Source organism: Urocitellus parryii, chromosome 6 (assembly GCF_045843805.1).
Source record: "Urocitellus parryii isolate mUroPar1 chromosome 6, mUroPar1.hap1, whole genome shotgun sequence".
NCBI classification, from domain to species: Eukaryota; Metazoa; Chordata; class Mammalia; order Rodentia; family Sciuridae; genus Urocitellus; species Urocitellus parryii.
Window position 1 is genome coordinate 195,718,355 of NC_135536.1, and position 24,685 is coordinate 195,743,039.

Below are 24,685 nucleotides of genomic sequence, written 5' to 3' on the forward strand. Positions count from 1 at the left end.
TGGGAGAGAGGAGGGGGCGGGCGAAGGGGAAGGAAATGGGGCGGGGGAGCAGGAAGAGGAGGTGGGAGGAGAGAGGGCGGAGCTGGGGGTGGTGGTCGAGTAATCGGATGTGTGGGAACGAGGAGGACTGGGAGAGAGGTTTGGAGAGGGGCTGCCCTCTTTGCTTTGGGTAGGAACTCACAGGGCCCCGAGAATTCCAGGGTCATCGGCCCCCACCCCATGAAAGTAATCCTCACGGGGTCGGAGGCCGAGGGCAATCCCGTTTGCTTTGTGCATTGGGAATACTGGTCCTAGAGCAGAGAAGTGTGCATTCCTATATTTTTTAGTTAACCCAGCTTTTAGTCCTTTAAGCTAGTTCTTCCCTTTGTGGACTGAAAAGGCCACAGGAAGTGCCAGGAAACAAATACACCAAGGACTTTTAAAAAACAAACAAAAAACCCCCCAAAACCTGTGTACATTATTTATTCATTGAGAATACCCCCTCCCCAAGGCTCCTAAGGGAAGCTTCAGCAGGGGAAAGAGGTCTCCTTGTCGCCCCACTCTCTTGGCTGCTGTCATCATTATCAACATTTTACTCCTCTCGAGGTAGTTGACTCTTAAACCCAGCCCTTCAAAATGCCTCCGCCTTCATTCCCTTTCCTCCATTCTTTCAACAAACATTAAGCAAGCTTTCTGCTTAGTCCGGGAGACACAGAACAAGACAGACGGGCGCCCTGCTGGCTTACAGTTTACAGACTGGTAGGAAAAAGAACAAAGTAAATAGGCCTTTGTCATCTCTCCTTTACCCTTACTTAGCTTAATGATAGACTTCTAATTCACCACCCTCCTCTCATCCCTGCCCCCATCAACTGCCAAATGATCTTTTTAAAAATGCAGTTGTAATTGTGTCCCCTTTCTTGCCTAAATCCTTTGATGATCACTTAGACCCAAAAGTGAGACAATCAAGGTTCCTTAAGTGAGACAATCAAGGTTCTCAAGAAGCTGCCCTTACCCTTCAGCCATCACCTGCTATTTTTCTCCCTTTCTAAACACCCCAATCATTTGCATGACTCCTTATCCTTCTAATAGGGCGTTCCAGCATTGCTAAACAGGTTGAGTAAGTTGCCAACATTTTAAAAAAACAGATTGCTGTGTGGACAAAAATCTGCATTCCTCCCTTGTCTGGCAACAGTGTGCCCATTTTCTGTATGGTAACAGTTGGTTGAGGCAGAGAAATGGCTGCCCATTCTAGAATGGGCATGGACTTTCCAAAGGCCAGGGAGTGGTCACAACCTGAGTTTCCCTTTCTCATTATGTTATCTGACCTATAGCCCATCACCACTGGACCACACCACATGGCCTTAACCTAATACTACATTACCTTTTAACTTGAACAAGATTAAGAGAGTGTTGTGTAATGTAAAAAGCATGGATTTTAATCAGAATCACTGGATTTGAATCCTGGAGAGATTTCCTAGTACAAACTTCCCCATGGGAATCTGCCTTTGGCTGACCAAAGGCCAGTAATCTAGAGACTGCTCAGACTGCAGTAAACTTTAATGTGACATGACTGTGTCTTATGCCCCTATCCAGAAAATAGCCTATTGGGTCAGAAGGCTCATAATGATTACACCACAAATTACATCATGAGTGTGCTGAGTGAACAGCACTGCCCTTTGTCAGGCCTTTCTGAGTGCCTACTAACAAGTTGCATGGATTCTCCTTTTGCCATCTCTGCATTTTAGGTCAGGGGTCAGCAAACCACAGCTGTTAACTGACAGACACAAAGATATTAAAATATAATGTGGTAGATGCAACCATAGGACTATCAATACGTGTGGGGTCTTATGGGGGGTATTATGGAGAGAAGGGCATCTAGCCCATCTTGGGAGTAGTTGGAGGGCAGGAAAGACTGCCTAGAAAAGGTGGTACTTGATCCTTAGATACTACAATAGATTTTTTTAAAAATAAAGAATAGTTTTAGATTTATAGAAAAATTGACCAGATAGTGCACAGAGTTCCAATATTCCCCTTTCCCTCAATATACAGTTCCCCTTTTACTAACATATTGTATTCATGCGGTACATGTGTTATGATTGATGAGCCAATATTGATACATCGTCATTAACTGACGTTCATAGATTGTATTAGAGTTCAATCTTTATGTTGTTCAGTCCTAGAGGTTTTAATAAACATGGGATTTGATGCACCTGTCATCCTTAAGAAGAATTTCATTGCCCTAAAAATCCTGTTTCAATCATTCACACCTCCCTCCCTCCCCTACTTTCAGCCTTTGGCAATCACTAACCTTTTACACTCTAAAGAGTTGTGCCTTTTCTAGAATGCCTTAGAGTTGAATTATATAATATGTAGCCTTTTCCATTTGAATTCTTTCATGAAGCAATAGGATTTAAAGTTCCTTTATAACTTTTTATGGCTTGATAGCTCCTTCTTTTTATCACTGAATAATATTCCACTGTATGAACAGTTTATTTATTCTTTAACCTATATTTAGATTGGCCTGTGTCTTCCAAAAAAGATATATTGAAGTCCTAAATCTTGATATCTGTGAACATGATCTTAGGTGGAAAAGGGTCTTTGCAGATTTAGTCAAATTAAGATAAGATCACTAGAGTGGGCCCTGATCTGACATGACCAGTGTCCTTAAGAAGGAAAAAAAGAGACACATGGAGAATGAGAGAGGCAGAGACTGGAGCAGTGCAGCTGCAAGCCTGGGAGCACCAAGGATCAATAGCCACCACCAGAAACCAGAAAGAGGCTTGGAAAGATTCTACCCAGAGGCTCCAAGGAAACATGCTCTTAGACACATTGATTGCAGACTTCCGGCCTCTAGAACTGTGAGCAAATTCACCTCTGTGACTTTAAGCCACAGGCTTCAGTACTTTGGTACTTTATTATGCCAGTCCCAGGAAACTACACTGAGGTATGCCTTGATTCAGTTTTTGATGATTATGAATAAAACCACTACTATGAATAAAACATCTGCATGCAGGTTTTTATGGTGACATGAGTAAACACAGAAAAGGATGACTGCTAGATCGTACATTAAAACTATGTCTAGCTTTGTAAGAAACTATCAAGTTGTCTTCCAGAGTGGCCGTACCATTTCTCATTCCTTTCAGTAACACAAGAAAGTTCCCATTGCACCACACGCCTGATGACATCTGGTTAGTCCATTTTATTTGTTCCTCATGTCTATTTGTTTTCTGTTATTCTGGATTTTAGCCATTCGAATTGGTAGCACGTAATGGTAACTCATTATTGTTTTCATTTCCAATTCCCTGATGACATATTAAACATCTCTCCATATGCTTATTTGCCATCTGTGTATCTTCCTTGATGAGATGTCTGTTCTAATTTTTTGCCCATTTTTAAACTGGGTTGTTTGTTTTCTTATTATTGGATTTTAAAATTTCTTCATATGTTTTGCATATCAGTCCTTTATCAGATATGTGCTTGGAAATTATTTTCCTCTAGCCCATATCCTATCTTTCACTCTCTTTAACAGTGACTTTCCAGACCAGAAACTTTTAATTTTCTTTTCTTTTTTTTTTTTTTTTGCAGTTCTGAGGATTGAACCCCAAACCCCACACATGCTTGGCAAGCATTCTGCATCCCCAAGAGGACTTTTTAATTTCAGTGAAGTCTAACCTGCTGATTTTTCCTTCCTGGATCACATTTTTTGGTATCTAAAAACTTGTTGCCAAACACAGGATCACCTAGATTTTTATTTCTTATGTTATCTTTTAGAAGTTTCATAGTTTTGTATTTTACATTTAGGTCTGTGATCTGTTTGGGTTTAATTTTTGGTGAAAAGTTAAAGGTCTGTGTCTAGATTCAGATTTTCTTTGCGTGTGGATGTTCGATTGTACCTGCACTCTTAAAAAGACTTTCCTTTCTCCATTGAATTTCCTTTGTTTCTTTGCATAAATCAGTTGACTATATTTGGTGGGTCTCTTTTCAGTTTCTCTATTGGGTTCATCTATTTTTTTTTTTTTTTGCAGTGGGTGGGGGGATGATATCAGGGATTGAACCCAGAGGCTCTTTACCATTTAGCTAGGTCCCCAGCCCTTTTATTGTTTTGTTTTAAGGCAGGGTCTCACTAAGTTGCTGAGGCTGGCTTCAAACTTGTGACCCACCTGCTTCTACCTCTATTTGTCTGCTCTTTTGCCAATACCACCTTGTCTTGATCACTGTAGTCTTTTTTGGTTTTGTTTTGATTTTTTTTTAAATCTTGTTTTTTGTTGTTTATTTGTTTTTGTTTATGTTTCTAAATTTTTTTCTTTGCTTTCTGAGGTCTTCCAGTAAGTCTTGAAGTCAAGTAGTATCATGGATCATATCACACTACCAGCTTTGTTTCTGTTTTTCAGCTCTGTGTCTGCTGCTCTGATTGTTTTGCCTTTCCATATAAATTTCACAATCAATTTGTTGACATCCTAAAATAACTTGAAATTTTGGTTGACATTATGTTGAATCTATAGATGAAACGGAGAAGAACACAATATCTTAACAATATTGAATCTTTCTAATGTGAAAGTGCAAATTCATGTATTTAAATTTCTTTTAACTTCTTTCATCAGAGTTTTATGGTTTTCCTTACATAAATCATGTACATGTTTTATTGCATTTAAAACCTATTTTGTGGGGCTGGGGATGTGGCTCAAGCGGTAGCGCGCTCGCCTGGCATGTGTGAAGCCCGGGTTTGATCCTCAGCACCACATACAAAGATGTTGTGTCCACCGATAACTAAAAAATAAATATTAAAATTCTCTATCTCTCCCTCTCTCACTCTCTCTTAAAAAAAAAAAAACACCTATTTTGTGCTAATATAAATGATACTGTCTTTTAATTTTAAAAGTTCATGAGTTCATTGCTATATAGAATAGCAACTGACTTTGTATATTACTAACCTTATATTCTTCAACCTTCCTTTTAAAAAATTTTTATTAGTTATTGATGGACCTTTATTTATGTATTTGTTTATATGCGGTGCTGAGAATCGAACCCAGTGCCTCACACATGCTAGGCAAGTGGTCTACCACTGAGCCACAACCCCAGCCCCTCCTATTTTTGATTATTAGTTACAGGAGTTTTTTTGTTTGTTTGATTGGTTGGTTTTGTTAACCAGTTCTTTAGAATTTTTCACATTGATAATCTTGTCTTTTGTGAACAGAGACAGTTTTATTTTTTCTTTTCTTTTTCTATTAAATTAGCTAGGACTTCCTGTAATATATTGAATACGAGTGTTGAGAGGGGACATCCTTGCCTTGTTCCAGATCTTAGGGAGAAAACATTTAGTTTCTCATCATTAACTATGTTGCACGTCACAGAGTTCTTGGAGATATTCCTATCAAGTTTAAGAAATTCTTTTTCTATTCTTAGTTTTCTGAGAGTTTTTATAGTGAATTTGTATTGGGTTTTGTCAAATGCTTTTCCTGCAATTGTTGACAAGATCACATGATTTTCTCCTCCTTTAGCCCGATGTTGTAATAGATTAGATTCATTAGTTTTTAAATTTTGAACCAGACCTGTATGCCTGGAATAAATTCTACTTGGCATGGTGTATGACTCATTTTATATATTGTCAGATTTGATTTGTTAACAAATTGTCAAAGATTTTGCATGTATTTTAATAAAAGAAATTGGTCTGTAGGTTTCCCTTATACAATGTCTTTGTGGTGTTAGGGTAATTCTGGTCTCATAGTATGAGTTAGAGAGTATTTACTATGCTTTTACCTTAGGGGTGAGATTGTAGAGACATAGTATCATTCATTCCTTAAATATTTGGTAGAATTGACCAATGTAATTATCTTGGTCTGACATTTTCTTTTTTGGAAGTATATTAATTTTTGGTTCAATTTCTATCTAGGCCTATTCAGATTGTTATTTTCTCATTTTGTGAGTTTTGGTACTTGTGTCTTTCATGGAATTGAACCAGATTATCTGTTACATTAAATTTATAATCATAATAATATGCTTTTTTAAAAAAATATATTTTTAGTTGTAGTTGGACACAATACCTTTATTTTTATGTGGTGCTGAAGATAGAACCCAGCGTCTCGAACGTGCTAGGCAAGTGCTGTACGGCTGAGCCACAACCCCAGCCCCTCATAATATGCTTTTTGTTTTAAAAAAATATGTATTTTTTTAGTTGTTGATGGACCTTTATTTAATTTATTTATATGTGGTGCTGAGAATCAAACCCAGTACCTCACACATGCTAGGCAAGCACTCTACCACTGAGCTACAACCCCAGCCCCATAATAGGCTTTTATTATCCCTTTAATGTCCATGAGATCAGTAGTTATAGCCCTTATTTCATTTATGATTTTAATTTCTATCTTTGTTCATCTGCCCTGAGGCTTATCAATTTCACTGATCTTTTTAAAGAAACAGTTTGTGCTCTCATCAATTTTCTCAATTGTTTTCTTGTTTCTAATTTCATTGATTTCTGCTCTAATTTTTATTATTCTGTTTTTACTCCTATTTGCTTTAGGTTTATATTACTCTTTTTTCTTGAATTACCTGAGGTGTAAGCTTAGATTAATGATGTTAACATGCATTCAGTGCTACAAACTTCACTCTAAAAACTATATTTCCTGCACCTCTCAAATTTTGATTTTCATTTAATTAAAGATATTTTAAATTTTCTCTTGAGACTTCTCTGTGACCTATGAGTTACTTACAAGTGTTAATTTCTAAAATGGGGAGATTTTCCAATCATCTTTCTGTACCTAATGTCTAGTTCAATTCCATTATGTTATATCTTAAAGGATTTCTCATCTTTTAAATGTTTTAAGGTATGTCTTATGGCATAGAATATGATCTATCTTGTTAATGTTCCATGTGGGCTTGAGAATAATGTGTTTGCTGCTGTTTGGAGATGAAGTATTCTTTTGGATTCAGTTGGGTCCAGTTGGTTGATGGTGCTGTTTGATTCACCTCTGTTTTTACTGATTTTTCTGCCTGCTGGGTCTGTCAATGGGTGATAGAGCTGTGATGAAGGGTTCAACTGTAACAGTACCTTCACCTATTTCTCTCTGCAGTCTTTGCCTCACATGTTTGGTGGTCTTTTGACAAAAGATGTGTACACATTAAGGACTGCTGTGTCTTTTTGGAGAACTTATCCCTTTATCGTTATGTAATGTCCTTCTTTATCCTGCACATTTTCCTTATTCCGAAGTCTGCTTTGGCCCAAATTAATATGGTCACTCCCACTTTCTTTTGATTAGCGATAGCATTGGGGATATATCTTTCTTCATCCCTTTACCTTTAATCTGTCTTTATATTTAAAGTGAGTGGTTTGTTTGTTTGTTTGTTTATTTATGTACCAGGGATTGAACCCAGGGGTGCTCTAACCACTTAGCCACATCCTCAGCCCTTTTTATTTTTTATTTGAACATTAAGTTGCTGAGGCTGGCCTTCAACTTGTGATCCTCCTGCCTCAGCCTTCAAGATCACTGTGATTACAGATGTGTGCCACCATGCCTGACTTTAAAGTGGATTTTTTATAGAAAACATATAATTGAGGCTTGTTTTTGTGTTTTTATTCTCTTAGTCCCCTTTAACTGATGTATTTAGGCCATTCCATTTATTGTGATTACTGATAGAATTATATTAATATCTACTATATTTGTAACTGTTTCTATTCCTTGTACTTTCTTTGCTCCTTTTAAACATTCCCTTCTTTTTCTATCTTCTCTGGTTTAAGTTGAGCCATTTATATGATTCCATTTTCTCTTTTTTTTTAAACTTTTTTTTTGAGAGAGAGAGAGAGAGAGAGAGAGAGAGATAGAGAGACAGAGAGACAGAGAGAGAGAGAGAGAGAGAGAGAGAGAGAGAGAGAGAGAGAATTTTTTAATTTTTTTTAGTATTTGGTGGACACATCTTTGTTTGTATGTGGTATTGAGGATTGAACCTGGGCCGCACACATGCCAGGCAAGTGCGCTACCACTTGAGCCACATCCCCAGCTCTGCATTTTCTCTTTTAATGTATCAAATGTGCTTTTTTTTTTCTACACAATATCTTTATTTTATTTATTTATTTTTATGTGGTGCTAGGGATTGAACCCAGGGCCTCACATGTGCTAGGTGAGCGCTCTACCACTGAGCCACAACCCCAGTCCCTCAAATGTGCTTTTTTTTTTTTTTAAATATTTTAATGATTGCCTTACAGTTTATAATATACACTTACAAGTAACCTAAGTCAACTTTCAAATAACATAAACACACAACTTTCAAATAACTATACATCTTACAGGTAGTAGAGGTAACTTACAACAAAATAAGGTCTTATAATATTACTGTCATCCATTTCACTTATCCATAAGCTCTAATCACTCAACATTTACTGTATAATTATTATTTCTTTTAAATATTTTTTTAGTTGTAGATGGACCTAATATCTTTATTTTATTAATTTTTTTTATGTGGTGCTGAGGATCAAACCCAGAGCCTCACGCATGAGAGGCAAGCACTCTACCATTTAGCTACAACCCCAGCCCTGCTGTATTATTACTATTTTGAACAGAAGTCCATTAGGTAAAATAAGAATAAGAAAAAAAAAGGTTTTATTTTCCTTAATTTATTCCTAACACTTTTGGAGGGGGTGGGAGTTAGTATCAGGGATTGGAAGCAGGGGCACTTGACCACTGAACCACACCCCCAGCCCTATTTTGTATTTTCTTTAGAGACAGGGTCTCACCGAGTTGCTTAGCACCTCTCTTTTGCTGAGGCTGGCTTTGAACTCATGATCCTCCTGCCTCAGCCTCCTGAGCCACTGGGATTACAGGCATGCACCACCGTGCCCAGCCTGACACTTTTTATGTAGATCTAAGTTTCTGGTTTTTATCATTTTCTCTTTCTGAAAAACTTCTTTTAACATTTCTTACAAGACAGGTCTGCTAGAGACAAATCTCGGTTTCTGTTTGAAAAATCTTTATTTTTTCTCTTTGGAAAGATAATTTCACTGGATACAGAATACTAGATTGGTAGGGTTTGTTTACATGTTTTTTCTCTTTCAACACTTTAAATATTTTGCTTCTTGCTTGCATGGTTTTTGAACAGAGTTTCAATGTGATACTTATCCTTGTTCCCTTACGCAAGATGTTTTTTCCCCACAAGACTCCTTTCAAGATTGTCTCTTTGTCTTTGGTTTTCTACAGTTTGAATATATTCCTAGATGTTAGTGTCTTAGTATTTATTTTTCTTGGAGGTCTCTGAGCTTCCTGAATCTCTGGTTGGTGGTGTCTGCACTTTTTCTTTCCTTCCTTCCTTCCTTCCTTCCTTCCTTCCTTCCTTCCTTCCTTCCTTCCTTCCTTTCTTTCTTCTTCTTCTTCTTTTTTAGTACTATCGATGGAGCCCAGAGGTGCTCCACCACTGAGCCGCTTCCCCAGCCCTTTTTAGTTTTCATTTTCCTTGCTACACTGCCCAGGCTGTTCTCGAACTTGAACTTGCTTCGGCTTCCCAACTAGCTGGGTGGTACCTACATTCTTGCATGCTGCCATTTTTTCCACTGGAGTCCTTAGCACACTAATCTCAATAATTTAAAGTTCCTGGTTTAATAATTCCCAATCTCTGTCATATTTGAATCTGGTTCTGATTCTTGCTTTGTTTCTGCAGACTGTGGTTTTTCTGGCTTTTGGCATCCCTTATAATTTTCTGATAGTCAGACATGCTGTAGGTGTGATAGGAACTGAGGTGAATAGGCCTGCAGTGGTCCTGTTTATCTGGCTGAGTTAGGCTGTACCTACTGTTTGCTGAAGCTGTGTCAAAGGCTTCAGTTTTCTCTAGCATCCTTGTTTTTGTCTCCCCTGTTGTCTTTGAGTTTCCTTGGAAACTCCTTCTGAATTAAAGTCTGTATCTTGCAGCATTCTCAGTTGTAATTCAATGTTTTTATTCTGGAGCCAGGTTGGTGTGATGGTGAGATATTGAGGAGGGGAGTCTTCTATAATCTTAGAATTGAATATTTGGGGGAGCAGGGGGATAGTGTAGCAGAGCTGTAACCTTCAGTATAATTTCCTAGCCTTTTTCCCTCCTCCCCTATGTGAGACCAAAGAGCTAAAGGCAGCTGTAGGTATCTAATTACCCTCACTCTAGGCATGATAAGGGTCTGGTAAAGTAGTTTCCTTTGAAGACAAACCCTTGTTACAGAGCAGAGTGCTCTGGGCCAATTTCCAGATAGGTTCTTTTCTCCTCCTCTTGTCAAAAATTTGAGAGGATTTTCTTTAGATCTTTACAGTGAAGAACTGGTGGGACCCTGTGTGGGGTACCCCAAGAATGGGCCTCTGGACTTTTTGAACTATCAGGGCAGTCTATCCTTGGCCTGCAGTAATTCATAAATACTGTTTAAATTGTTCTATAAATTCCTATGACCAACAGTTTTTGCCCCTGGCAAGCTGGGATTCTGTGTATTCTCCTGTCTCTCTGGTTTTTAGAGCAGCAATTTCCCTGTGACCTCAGTCCTCTAAGGGATCTTAGAAGAGTTGTTGGTTTTCAGTGTGTTCAGTGATGACTTCCAAGCTTTTTATAGTTCTTTACCCAAGGACAGAATAAGGATGATATTTTGCATAAAGGTGAAGATTGTTTTTCTTTAAACATTTATTTTTTAGTTGTAGTTGGACACAATACCTTTATTTTATTTATTTACTTTTATGTGGTGCTGAGGGTCAAACCCAGGGCCTCACCTGTGCTAGGTGAGCACTCTACCGCTGAGCCACAACCCCAGCCTTGAAGACTGGGTTTTATGACCGCAGTTTAGATGCCCAACTCATCACAGATGGAAGTTCCTTGACAGCAGGAATGGTTTCAGCGTCTGACACTGCACTTGGTACGGAGGATGCTGTGTATCTTCCAAGTGAATGAGATCAAGGAAAGACACCTCTGCCCCTGATAAAAACTGCTAGCTGTGATCAACTGTCCCCAAGAGGAGGACATTATCCCCCCATCTTGTGAAAAATATTGACTGGTAGTAGGATGGGAATTTGGGAGAAGTTGGGAATCAAGCCCGTACCAAGGGAGGCTTCAGAAACAAAGAACCAAAGCACTTTTGCGGCTTTCCTTCGACTCGGCAGGCTTGAAGGCCTCTGATGCCAGGGTGCCTAGGGGTTCAGACATGATACTGTCTTTATGTCCTACAGCCAGGGAACAATTTGGTCTCAATGATAATAATAATCTACTTTAAAAAATTAGATTACCGTATTTCACAGATTATAAGACACACCCCTTCTTCTGTTTTAATATCTGAAATCATGATGTGTTTTACCATCAATGGCATGTCATGAACTCATTAGCAGAATCCTCCCTCCCACCCATCCACATCCTTAGAAGTACACTTTTTAAAGCTCTTTTTAAAATCAGGAACATCTTAGAGCAATTCTTATATTTATCAAACTAGCACACACCCATAATTTCAGAAGCCGAACAGCGTTGTGGAAAAGGCAGTTCCCTACTCATCATCCCTCTGATAACGTCTTGCAGGGGGCAATTATTTTCAACTCATTTAGCAATTATTTCTGCTACTTTGCCTCCATATTTCTAAATAACATGAAAATCTATTTCTTTGAAAACAAACTAAGCAGCTGCTAAGGTCTCAATTTTGGATAAGTTTTTATTGACTTCTAGTATACTTTGCTCTCTAAAATCACCCTTCACACTGGACCACTAAATCATTCTCCCTATTTGCCTATATATTATATTACCTGAAATCACACCCCCTTAATTTGTTTCAAAATTTAGATCTTATTAAAGCTCACCACATGGTTAATAGAAGCAAATAGTTGTACTGAACTATTATTTTATATATATATATATTCTTAATATCTTTATTTTGTTGTTTGTTTTATTTTTATGTGGTGCTGAGGATCGAACCCAGTGCCTCACACATGCTAGGTGAGCGCTCTACCGCTGAGCCACATCCCCAGCCCCTATTTAATAAATATTTTAAAAGTCCCTCATACCCCCTCCCATCTGGCTTCTCTGAGCAATCACTTTCTGCTATTTATCCCCAAATTACGAGCTTTATCCACAAGTCCCTGATTTTCATACTTTTAGCAATATCTATTGAGTAGTTTTTATGAACTATAATAATAGATCTCTTTCACATACACCCCACACAGCATCCCTTCAGATTGCTCGGGTACTTGCCCACTCTCTGTCCTCCTCCACGTGCATCCTTTCAGAAGACTTGTGTCATGTTTTTAGTCAAGTCAATATTCAGTGTTCACGTTTTTGTGACTGGGAAAACTCTTTCGACAGCCTTGCCTCGTTGTATTCCATGGTAGCTTTCTCTTTAATGTACAACTTTTTGCTTTCTCAATTAATGAAGTTTTTCTTTCTTTGCTCAGTGTTCTGTATTATCATCTCTACTCTGTACTGTATTAGTTTCCTATTGCTGCTGTAATAAATCACTACAAATCTAGTGGCTTAAAACTATACCTGTTATATGCAACTCTGTGTGTGTGTGTGTGTGTGTGTGTGTGTGTGTGTGTTTTGCTGGGGATCTAACCCAAGGTCTTGCACATACTAGCCAAGTGCTGTGCCCCTGAGCTACACCCCCAGCCTCAGTTCCCATTTCTTTTTTTTTTTAATTTTTAATTTTTTAGACGCTGATGGACCTTTATTTTCATTTATTTATATGTGGTGTGAGAATCAAACCCAGTGCCTCTCACATGCTAGGCAAGTGCTCTACCACTGAGCCGCAGCCCCGCTCCCCTTTCTTAGCCCGCAGTTCCACGTGAGTAAAGAGTGGGTCAGCTGGATCCTCTGCTTAGAGTCCCACCAGGCTCAAGCGTTCCTTTCTGGAGGTTCCAGAGTTGAATCCACTTCCAGGTTCCTGGAGGTTGTTGACTGAATTCCAGTCTCACAGCAGCTTTCCTTCTGTCAATCACCAGGGCACTGACCTTCTCCCCTGGGTGGCCTGGGATCCTGCTCATGCTTTCTCTGTGTTCTTTCCCGCTTTAGCCATGCAGCCAGGAATCTCCTTCCCCTTCTACATCTTCTGTCCTGCTGCTTCATCCATCACGTCTTTCCACCCCAGCTGGAGAAAGTTCTGTTTTCAAGGGATCGTGTGATTAGATTATTCATGGGATTAGGTTGAGTTTACCCAGATCATCCAGAATATTCCCCCTGTTTTAAGAACTGCAAAGTCCCTTTTGACATGTCAATGATATCTGCAAAGTCCCTTTTGACATGAAACATAGCATCTTCATAGGTTCCAGTAGTGGGACATGAACATCTTTGGGGGCCGTTCTGCATACCACATATTGTTTCCCTGGCACATTTTAACTCATTAATTGATTCCACAAATATTTATTTACAAGCCCCTTCTATGTGTGGTGCTGTTCTAGAACTTGGGGTTACAGAACTTGACAAGACAGACAAAAATCCTTATCTCAAGTACTTATAGGCTAGCAAAATGCTCTCTAAATCTCTTCTCCATGTGCTCAGATTCATTAGATTTTCTGTCAGTTTCAATTTGTTGAAGAAATCTTTCTGGGGTTGTCTGACCTGCTCCAGTTCCACCTGATTGCCCTCTAAGCCTTGGCTGTCACTTTGGAGTCCTTCATTATCATCCTGTGGTGGATCATCCTACTTCTCTTAGTTTAGATGACCTGTTTACTGGGTCCTGTATGTTTGATTATTGATTTATTTCATTATTTTTGGAGGCATTCTGAGGAAAAAAAGGTGAGATAAACTTTTTTTTTTTTTTTTTGGATACTGGGAATTGAGCTCAGGGACACTCGACCACTGAGCCACATCCCCAGCCCTATTTTTATTATTATTACTATTAGTTGTTCAAAACATTACATAGCTCTTGACATATCATATTTCATACATTTGATTCAAGTGGGTATTTTATAATTTATTTACAGACAGGTCTCACTGAGTTGCTTAGTGCCTTGCTTTTGCTGAGGCCGGCTTTGAACTCCCCATCCTCCTGCCTCAGCCTCCTGAGCTGCTGGGATTGCAGGTGTGTGCCACCAAGCCCAGCTTGATAAATGTTCTTGAAACCTTACCAATCTCAAGGCATTTTTATTCCACCCTCACGTATCATTGATACTTAGCCTAGATACAAGGTTATAGGCTGCAGGTCACTTTTTCATGATTGTGCAGACCCGTTCTCATGCTCCTCTAGCGTCTGCATTGCTATTACAAAACCCGATACCTTTCTGATTCTCGATCTTTTGTAAAGCTCTGTTTTGTCGCTCCTCCAGCTTCCTTTTGTTCTAATATTCTGAAATCTCAGGTTGAATGACTTTGGGACACTCACTGCTGTCCCTCCTTCCTTCCTAGGCCTCCTTCCCTCCCTCCTTTACTGCTTTCTTCTTTCACTTTTTGTTATGATAATTTAAAAACAATCAGAACGTATAATACAATAAACCACTTTGTATCCATCACCTAGTTTTTATTTCACTATTCTATCCCTTTTGCAGCATTTTACAGCAAATCCCAGATATCATATTGCATTGTAAATATGTTGGTATGGAGCTCTAAGCAATAAGATCTTTTAAAAAAATGTAACCACAATTCCATCATCTCACTAAAGGAAATTAGCAATAATTTCTTACTTAGTCCAGGTTCAATTTTATCTGATTATCTCAAAAATAAATTTTTATTGACTTATTTATATCAGAATCTGAAGGCCATGTGTGGTGGCGCACACAGGTAATCCCAGCCACTCAGGATCTGAGGCAGGAGGATTGCAAATTCGAGGCCAGCCTCAGCCTCTTAATGAGGCACTAAACAACTTAGTAAGACACTGTCTCAAAATAAAAAATTAAAAAGAAAATAAATAAATCAGGATCTGAACAAGTTCTCTGCACTACATTTATATTTACTTACGTCTTTTGATCTGTACCAGCCCCTGCTCTTCCTTTCCTTATGCAATTTATTGGTTAAACTTTCATGGCCTCATGATGTTGTTTAGAATGTTACACTATCTCTGAAATGTTCTCTGAACTGGTAGTTACATCTGGAGACCCGATTAGAGGACAATTCAGTCCTCAGCAAGAGTGTCACATAGGTGGGACTGTATATTTGCTATCACGTCATCTCAGGAGGTACCTGAGGTCTAATTGTTCCTTAGTGATCCTCCCAATCTGAAAAGTCCATTTTCTTCAGTTCTAGGTTATTTTTGTGAATTGTTTCTTTGAATATTTCCTTCCTTCCTCTCCTTATTTTCTATTTCTCCACTTTCTAGAACTCAAACTATTCACATATTTGACCCTGTGGGATGGTTTTCTAATTTTACCGGGTTTTTCTTTCTATCTCCTATTTTCATCCATGAGTGCACTGTCTGAATATTACCTTTCTACCTCTTCTCAGCTGGGGTCATGTGTAGAGGCCAGAAAAAGAAACCACTCTAGGCATTCTAGGCAGAAAGGTATTGAATATAGGGAATTAGGTACTGGCAAGCTCACGGCAAGAGCTGGTCTTGAAGCTATCAGGGGGCGGGGGCAGTTTTGTTTCAAAGTCACTGTAACAGTGATTGAAAGTCAGGGCTTCTATTGCTACTTCTGAAGCTGTCACCATAACTGCCTGACACACAGGAAGCTGAATACTGAGCAATGTCTGGCTACTTTGCTTTTGCCCAAAAGTAAAGTTCAGAGCAAGAAGGCTGTTATTTGGCTTGAATGAGAAATTGAAATTGCAAGGCTGTCTATGACATATCAACTTGCATGAGGCCTTTGATATCCATCCAACCAATATTGGCTTTTTAGTTTAATGCAATAAAGTCTGACTCGGAGAGGTCTATGGGTGTAATCAGAAACAGAGCTCCGATATCTCTTACTAACTTTTCTAGGTAAGGGTTGGCTGTGTCAAGGAGAATAGAGTTTTCCTAGACTATCTGAATTGAATTTTGGTCATACAATTACTTTTGTTCTCCTATAAATGAGGTCACTGGAAAGGTAGACATTATTCATATTTTTTTAAAAAGGGTTTCCGAAGCTGTGTTTCAATTTTATGATATCTGGACTAGAAATAAATTTCACAGTGTGTCTAGGCTCTGCAGATTTCTACCTGCAGAGAAGGTGGCAAGACATGGTCACGCTCCAGTACTTCCTCTTGCTTTGGAAAGTTCACAGAGCTCTCCGCCTCCAGTCTCCTTCAGAGTGCCAGCTGGGCAGAAAGAACCATTATTTTATTGGGTGTTTATGTGTTTATTTTAAGAATGACTTTTTTAGCATTTAATTTTAAGTAAGGAAACACCTGCTGTATTCATTTTAAATACTGTATTTTTATTACACAGTGATGCATGAATATATTTTTGTTGTAAGAAAATTAAAATATTAAATATAAAGTCCCCTGGGATCGTCACTCCCAGCGTCATTTCTCTTCCCTAGAAGTAACTGGATCAATTATACAGCAGTATATATTAGTCATGGTAGGTTAGGTTGTGCTGCAATAACAAACATCTTGAAAATTTCATAACAATAAAGATTTATATCTTGATCCTTCACATGTTTGTTATAGGTTGACTTCAGCTGTACCTCTGGACACAAGTTAAAGGGGCAGCAGAGACCTTCTGAAACTGGCCTTGAAATTGCAATCCTCCTATCTCAACCTCACAAGCCTCCGGGATTACAAGTGTACTCAGTTTCCTACACTTTTATGAAATACATAACACTATGGAAATAGGTTATCATTTTTATGCTATTTATTATAGCTCTGATCTTTCTTCAAGCAAAAATATATTTTAGATGTTTATGCTACAAATAGATGTCTCCTTTAAAAATAACTACATAGCACACCATACAATGGATGTACTGTAGTTGATTTAACTATTTCCCTAGTTGAAGGCAATTAAATTATTTCTAACTTTTTATTATGGCAAACAAGGGTGTTGCAAGTACCCATGTGCTTGCCCTTTGTACATGTATGCAAGTGAGTCTCTGGGGTAGATACGGAGAAGTGAAATTGCTGATGAGTACTTCTCCAAAGGAGTGTGCCCATTTTCTCTCGTATCCTCATGTGGCACACTCACTAGGAGAGTTTCAAGGCGAATTTAATGGGGGACTGTTTGCAAAAAGTAGTGCAGTACTTGGGACTAGTAAGAGGGGCTGTGACTACCCCTGAAGGTTGGAAGGATCAAGGAGAGAGGGCTCTTAGTGGAAGGAAGAGTCCCTTGGAGAGGGACGGTGGGAGTGGCCCCACAGGGAAGGAGCCAGGGAATGAAGGCCTTGAAACACCCTGTCCCCTCGGTCTCCTACTGGGCTGACCTCCACCTTCACCAGATGGCAGAAGGAATCTGTTGATGCAGCCTGACTCCTGGGGCACAGAGGAGGTAGAAAAGGGCAGAGAGCAAAACTGAAGAGACAAATAGGAGATATCCACCCGCTCTCCCACCCACACTGAAAGAAATGACTTTGTCATTTGGCAATAATGGCAAAATATGGTAAGGGTTTGTGTGTGTGTGTGTGTGTGTGTGTGTGTGTGTGTGTGTGTGTGTGTGGGGTACTGAGGATTGAGCCCAGGAATACTGTATCTCTGAGCTACATCCTAAGCTCTTTTAAAATTGATTTTTGAGATGGCGTCTCACTAAGTTACTCAGGCTGGCCTCAAGCTTACGAACCTCCTGCCTCAGATTCTCAAGTAGCTGGAATTATTGGCATGTGCGTCACCATGCTTGGTATTTTTAATTGGCATTTCCTTCATTTTTAGTGAAACTAAGCATTTTTCCATATTTTATTGGCAATTTCTATTTTCCATTTTTACAAACTTCCTTTAAAAAACTAATTTGTCTTGCCAGGCACAGTGGCCCATGCCTCTAGTTCCCGCAACTTGGGAGGATGAGGCAGGAGGATCCCTTGAGCCCAGGAGTTGAAGGATGGCCCAGGCAACATAGTAAGACCCTGTCTCAAACAAACAAACAAACAAACAAACAAACAAACAAACAAAAACCCAACAAATTCTTTCTCTTATTTTTCAGTACTGGGGATTGTACCCAGGGGTGTTTTACCATTGAGCTATATCCCCCGTCCTATATTTTGATCCTTTTTAATTTTGAGATGGGGAATGGCCTTCTACTTGCAATTCTCCTGCCTCAGCCTCCTGAGTTGCTGGGATTACAGATATGCACCACCACACCTGGTTTAGGATTTTTAATCTTATATTTGGTTCTGAGATTTATATTTGAAAATGGGATGAGGTATAATCAAATCAATTTGTTTTCCCAAATGGATATCCAGTTGTCATAGTGACATTTATTGAATGTCCCACTATTTTCCCATTATCTGAAATAACATTTTCATATATAATAAATCCCTATAAGTTCATTCTGGATTCTTGTTTTGTAGATGTATTTGTAAATTCCAGGACTGTTTTAGTTACTGAAGATGTTCTGTCCTTTGTCACTCTTCTATTCCTTTCCAAAATTCCCTTTGTCATACTGCACAATTATTCTTCCAAATAAGTCTTAGAGTCAGCTTATCGACCCTTATGAAAAATTCTTGTAGTATTTTATGGGCATGGAGCTTTGTTTATATATTCACTTTGAGCTCCTTGATTTATTTTTGGTATTATGTCTTTCACATCCAGGAAGGTAATATATACAGTATTTCCATTGGTGTCTCATTGTAAAAGTTTATAGTTTTCTTAGTAGACATCTGGCACATTTTTAATAGACTAGTCCATAGATATTTTACCATTTTTGTTTGGTATATTTTGTTCTATTATTAGTTCAATAATAGATTGGTTGTTGGAGATTTCAATAATTTTTATTGTGTTTGCTCACTCATCCCTACAAAGCAAGAAGGTGGCTGATAGAAGACAGGAAGAGAGCCCTCGTTGGAGCCTGCTTGTGTCAGCCCCCGCCCGTGCCAGCACCCTGGTCTTTGACTTCCAGCTTCCAGAACCGTGAGACAATGATTTCTATTGTTCAATACCAAAAATATTTTAGACAGTTTTAACCTTTCCTTTCTGTGTTTCTTAATCTTTTACCTTCCCAAGATAATTTTGAAAAGCAAATCGTTTGCCAGACTCTTTCAGTTAAGGTTCAAGATGTATCTGATATATTCACTCAAGACACGGATGGAGAAGTGAGCAATGTCAGGAAGAAGCAATTCGTGTGAGAAAGATTTTTTTCTACAACCACGGTGGTGGAAGAGTGCTTTAGGAGCAGAAGTGCTGTCATCCTGTCCTGTCATTATCCACCGCAGGACTGGAGGGGAGCCACGCTGTTTCCCTTGGTCTGCTGGGATCATGGAGCTGCTCCTGACTGTGAGGTTCATTTTCTACTAAAAGCAACAACAACATCAAAGAAAGACCTCTTCTCTTCTAATAAACATGGGGACTAGGGATTGTCAACAGTTGGAAGTGTATCCGTTTAGGGTTAGGTTCATCTGTGAATAACAGAGATGCTAAAATATCAAGGACTTTAGCAACTTAGAAGTTGTTTCCCTTCTCTTACAAAAATTGGAGGTAGGAAGTTTGGTGGTTTGTGCCATGAAATCTCGTGCCATGGGAACTTTAATCTTTTTACTTCGTTCTGCATAAACTACCATTTCCAAGCTCACATCATGGTCCAAATGGCTGTCCCAACTCCTGACATCCTGCATCTAAGTCAGAAAGAGGGAAGAAGCCACCAGGGGAACAAGTGGAAGGGACTGGGCGAATCCTCCTGTCTCTTAAGAAGGGTTCTAGACTCTGCTGTGTGGTTATTTTGCATCTTATTGGACAGAACCCAATTTCATGGCCAGACATGACTGTAAGGGAGGTTGGGACCACTAGCATTTTTGGGGGTGGGGTGGGGATAGGGGGAGGACCGTGTACCTAGGTACAAGGGAGATGACCTCGGAATCCTATTTGACATCCTTCTCTGGCAGTTGATTGAGTCTGGCTTTCTAGGGGGAGTGCTCCTGCCCTCTGAGCTCCAGGACACCTCGCTCTCAGGGAGGCTCATCACTGCCCAGTATCCTTATGACAGACATTAGAGTTTCACCCTTTAAAGGGGCGTCACAGGTTTTATAGCCCTGTGTCTTGATGGTTTGGGGACCCTGAATGGCTCATGGCTTTGTAAAAGTAAGGGAGGCATTTATTAGGAGACACTTTGTGGTATCTATCATATAAAAGTACATGAGTCAACATCTTATGAGGAGATTAAGGTCTAAAGACAGCTCTTAGGAAAAGTCATAGTCAAAATTACTCTTTACACAGTCGTACGTTATCCTCTACAATCTTGTAAATGTATATCAGTTGGCTGTTATCACATAACTGGCCACCCCAAAATTCAGTGGCATAAAATAACAATCCTTTATTCTCACACTTCTGCAAGTTGGCTGATTGCGGCTGACTCAGCGAGGCTTGTGGGGCTTGGCTGTAAGCTGCAGGCTGGTCAAGTCCCGCTCTGTGTGTCACTCATCTTCTTTAGATTAGTGAGCTAGCCAGGACATGTTCTGTCGGATGGCAGAAGAACCACAGTGCAAAGTCAGCCGGGCAAGCACATTTCAAGCCTCAGCTTGTGTTACAACTGCTCAGATCCCATTGAGCAAAGCAAGTCACACAGCCAAGCCTCATGTCAGGGGATGAGGAAGTAACACTGTTCTACACTGAGCTAAGAAGACATGAGACCAAGCCCGACGTCCCTCATCATCAAGAATTCACCCCCCTTGAGGGAAATATAGTAAGGACTTAGCCTCTTCACTTTTGTCTGCAAATGTTTGATAGGTGACTGAATGCAGGCTTCAAGACTCGGCATCTCTGCCTCCATTTTGCATCTGTCTCCTTTGCTCTGAGTCACCTTAGATTCCAGGAACCACCGGTTGAACAATAAACATCTTGAGATGAGTGGGAGCTACCTCCAGACAACAGCAACTTCCTTATCCTGGGCAAAGCCCTGCCTGAATATCCTGAGTTAATGATGGACCAGGCCAAGCCAACCCAAGAGTACCTGTTTTGCAGCTATGAAAGACTTCCGGCTTTGGAAGCCCCAAACCCTCACACTCGTTCCCCTGTCTATCAAACCTCAAAGTCATTGTCAATTCCTGGAAGGAAGGGCTGAGGACTTGAGCCCCCTTGTCTTCCTAGTGTAGCCACGCTGATTAAAGTTCCTTTCATATTTTTTTCACCATTAAACTCTTATGGAAGTAGCGTGAGAGGAGTGAAATATTTTTATTAAACAATTTAATTTGCCACAGAATTATGTTTTTAAAATGAGTTCTTGGGCTCAACTTTGGCAGCACATATACTAAAGTTGAAACCATACAGAGAATATTAGCAGGTCCCTATGCAAGGATGATACACAAATTGGAGAGAATTTTTTTCAGAGAGAACTATAATAAAAATCTAAAAGGTTAAAAAAATCAGTTTTCATGTATTAATCAATTGTGACCCTCAGTTCTTTCATTTTTAATTTGAATATGTCGAGCAATTCATCACCATGCATTTGCCTGGTCAGCTGATGATTTTGCATTTTACTTCTTTATTAAGGGTTTGGAACTCATAAAATAATTCATATTTCTGTATGAATAGACCAAAGTTCATTGGTTATTGCAGCAGGATGGCAGGCATGGCCTGGGTCAGAGGTTCTTCGGTAGATGGTAGGCAGAACCATTCTTATTCTTTAAATCCTTCCTTCCACAATTCATAACACTGACTTTGTCTACCTACCAAGCCTCCCCATTGCACTGAGGAATGCGCTGAACGGTCAGGGGTGCTGGACGGGCACAGGGGCTCTTAGGGGATACTGTGGTCTGCAGCCCAGACCCCCCCTCCCCCATCCAACTCCACGGCTGAAGCATTTATTCCCCCAGTGACTGGGAACTTTGGTTGCCAACAGCTTTCAGCTGAGTCTCTCTTGGGGCCTTGCCTTTGGCTGAAGAGAGCAGCCTGGTTCAAGTTCATACCCCTTTCCTGGGACAGGCTGCATCCAATGACTGTGAGGGACAGGGTGCCTCCTTGCCATTCTGGGTCCATGTGCCCCTGGCATCAACTGAGGCCTCTGTTGAGGCTGCACTTTCAACCTTTCCCTCCCACAGACGACCTGTACAGCACTCTGCAATACACTTCCCACAGCAAATCTCCACCCTAGAGTCTGATTTCTGGGGAGCTCCACCCGCGACAGTCTCCGAAGTCAGGCAGAACAGTTTGAGTCTTATTTAGTCACTGACTAGCTGAGTTCCTTGGATATAATAAGTCTACTATAAGCCTTTGAGAGCCTCCAGTTTTTAATATCTAAAGATGCAACAATAATGGTAATCCGTCTCTTGCAGTTACTATGAGAATGAAGATACATCTAAAGCATTTAGCACATTTAGGTTCACTTGAAACCAGCACTAATATGTCATAGTCATGTTTTATTAAAAATAATAATGTTACTACAATAACTTGGAGGTCCAGTGCAGAGGAGACTGGGGTAGGGGATTTTGTTGAAATTGATTCTCTTCTTTTCTCTTTTTAGGGGCTTGGTGAGGAGGGGTACCGAGATTGAACCCAGGTGTGCTTAACCACTGAGCCACATCCAAACACTTTTTTTATTTTTTATTTTAAGACAGGGTCTCTCTATGTTGCTGAGGCTGGCTTTGAACTTGGGATCCTCCTGCCTCAGCCTTCTACTTGCTGGGATCTCTTCCTTTTGACTCAGTTCCTGGTCTGCATTTTCAGAAGCCCTTAGGCTGGAGCTGCAGAAACGGACCTGTTATTCTAACTTGTTTCCAGAAGGTGGCGCCAGTGGACAACACTGCAGTTCTGCCTCTGCTCAGTAACAATTTTTGGTCAGTTTCAGGCGCATTAACCATTCACCAAGTGCTGACTATTCCATCATTTTACTCTTCCATCCCTTCCTCAACAAATACTTTACTAAGCACTTAACTCCAGCCACAGAGCAGCTTCAAATCCCTTCTAAAATGTGATGGTGACCAAGGAACCAAAGTAGGAAGCAAACAAACAAACAAAAAATTCCAAGTTCCTGCTGGGGAGCTGGACTTTTGAGAGATGAATAAGAGGTTTTAGCCACCGATTTATTCTGGTTCTGGATTGGTGCCAACTCACGCTCTCAAAAGCGAAAGGGGCTTAATTTGAGTGAAACTGAGTCAGGAAGAAAATGGTCTGTCTGCAGGAGCCGCTGAAGTGCATCCCAGAGGCCACCACAGCCCTCTCCAGGGCTTTTGATCTGAGGGCAGGCAACGGGTCCCTAGACTGGTTAAAATTCCCAAGCAGGGGGAAGAAGGAGGAAAAATCCATGAAAGGAAATGGAGAAGGTGTTGAAGGGCTGGGGGGAGGGGTGAGCTGGCCTGGATTAGGAGCTCCAGTCAGAGGTGACTTTGCAGGCCCTTGGGCATCACACACAGGCCAGCATCACACACACACCTGGACACCGGGAGACCAGGGCCTGGCGGTCTATATCTATGACGAGGATAGAGTGTCCCCCCTCAGCCTTCTTACACCCGCCCCAGAACTGTGGGGGATAAGCCCACCTGAAGGTGACCTCAGCAAAGCAATTAGGGGTGTCAAGAAGGGCTCCTTAGGCTGGAGACAGAGCTCGGTGGGTAGACGCTTGCCTTGCATGCACAAGGCCCTGGGTTCAATCCCCAGCAGCACAAAAAAGGGGGGGGGGCTCCTTCTATGAATAAGATCTCTTGACAATCACTCTTTGGGACCCAAAATGCCACAATTAGTATCCTTTAAAATACTTATTATGAAGCTGGGCAAGGTGGTGCATGCCTGCAATACTAGGAGCTTGTGAGGCTGAGGCAGGAGGATTGCAAGTTCAAAGTCAGCCTCAGCCACTTAGTGAGGCCTTATGCAACTTAGTGAGACCCTGTCTCAAAATAAAAAATAAAAAGGGCTGGGGGTATGGCTCAGTGGTTGAAAGCCCTGGGTTCAATCCTGGTATTAAAAACAACAATACATATTACATCAGTGAACGGAAAATGACATCAGAGTTAAAGGAGATTTTAAAAAAATTGTAAGAAGTAAGAGCAGAATTTCTCTATGGTGTGTGTGTGTGTGTGTGTGTGTGTGTGTGTGTGAGTGATTATATTGGCTTGGAGAAAAGTCTGCAAAAACACACTCAGTTGTTAACTGGATTATTTGAGCCAGAAGGTGAGGAGAATGTTAGGGAGGTTAGTGGAGGGTGGCAAAGGATAATGAAAGGGCCAAGGGGGAAAAATCACATTAAGGAAGGGCATCTGTGATTGGAAGATGTTACTGTGTGTTTTGATTTATGTAAATGTTGCTTCTGTTGCCCATGTGCATAGACATGCATGAAAGATGCCCACGAAATGTTAACCAACAGCACTCGTCATATGGTGATGAGATTTCAAAGGATTTTTCTTTTTCCTTATAACTCTATAAATTTTAAATTCTTTCATAGCATTTAAATCAGGGAAGTGGGGGAAGAAAATAAAATCTAGAAGAATTTTGCAAACCAAATGGGAAAAGCAATAAGAAAGCTGAGCTATCCGTGTCTGAGGGCCTTCAAATTCTAACTTCTCATTCCCTAACTGTGTGGCTCTGAGCCTGATTTGCCTCCTCTTTAGAAGTAGGGATGTAGGAGATACCTTTTGTTTTTGCCTGCCCAGCATTTCCTTCTGATTTCCTGTGGAGAACTGCTCCATCCCATTGCATGAGACCCACCTTGAGTACCATGTGGATCTGTGACTGAGGCCTAGCCAATTCATTGAGTCCACTGCACAGATGTCCATAATTTGACCTGGGTCAGCAGGAGTTAAGTCTAAGACTTTTCCTG

General features: G+C 40.3%; 1 pseudogene; it reads left to right on the top strand.

Moving 5' to 3' along the window:
* Positions 1 to 21,159: 21,159 nt before the first annotated feature.
* LOC113196456 (U6 spliceosomal RNA) lies at positions 21,160 to 21,260 on the top strand (annotated as a pseudogene).
* The last annotated feature ends 3,425 nt before the right edge of the window (positions 21,261 to 24,685 follow it).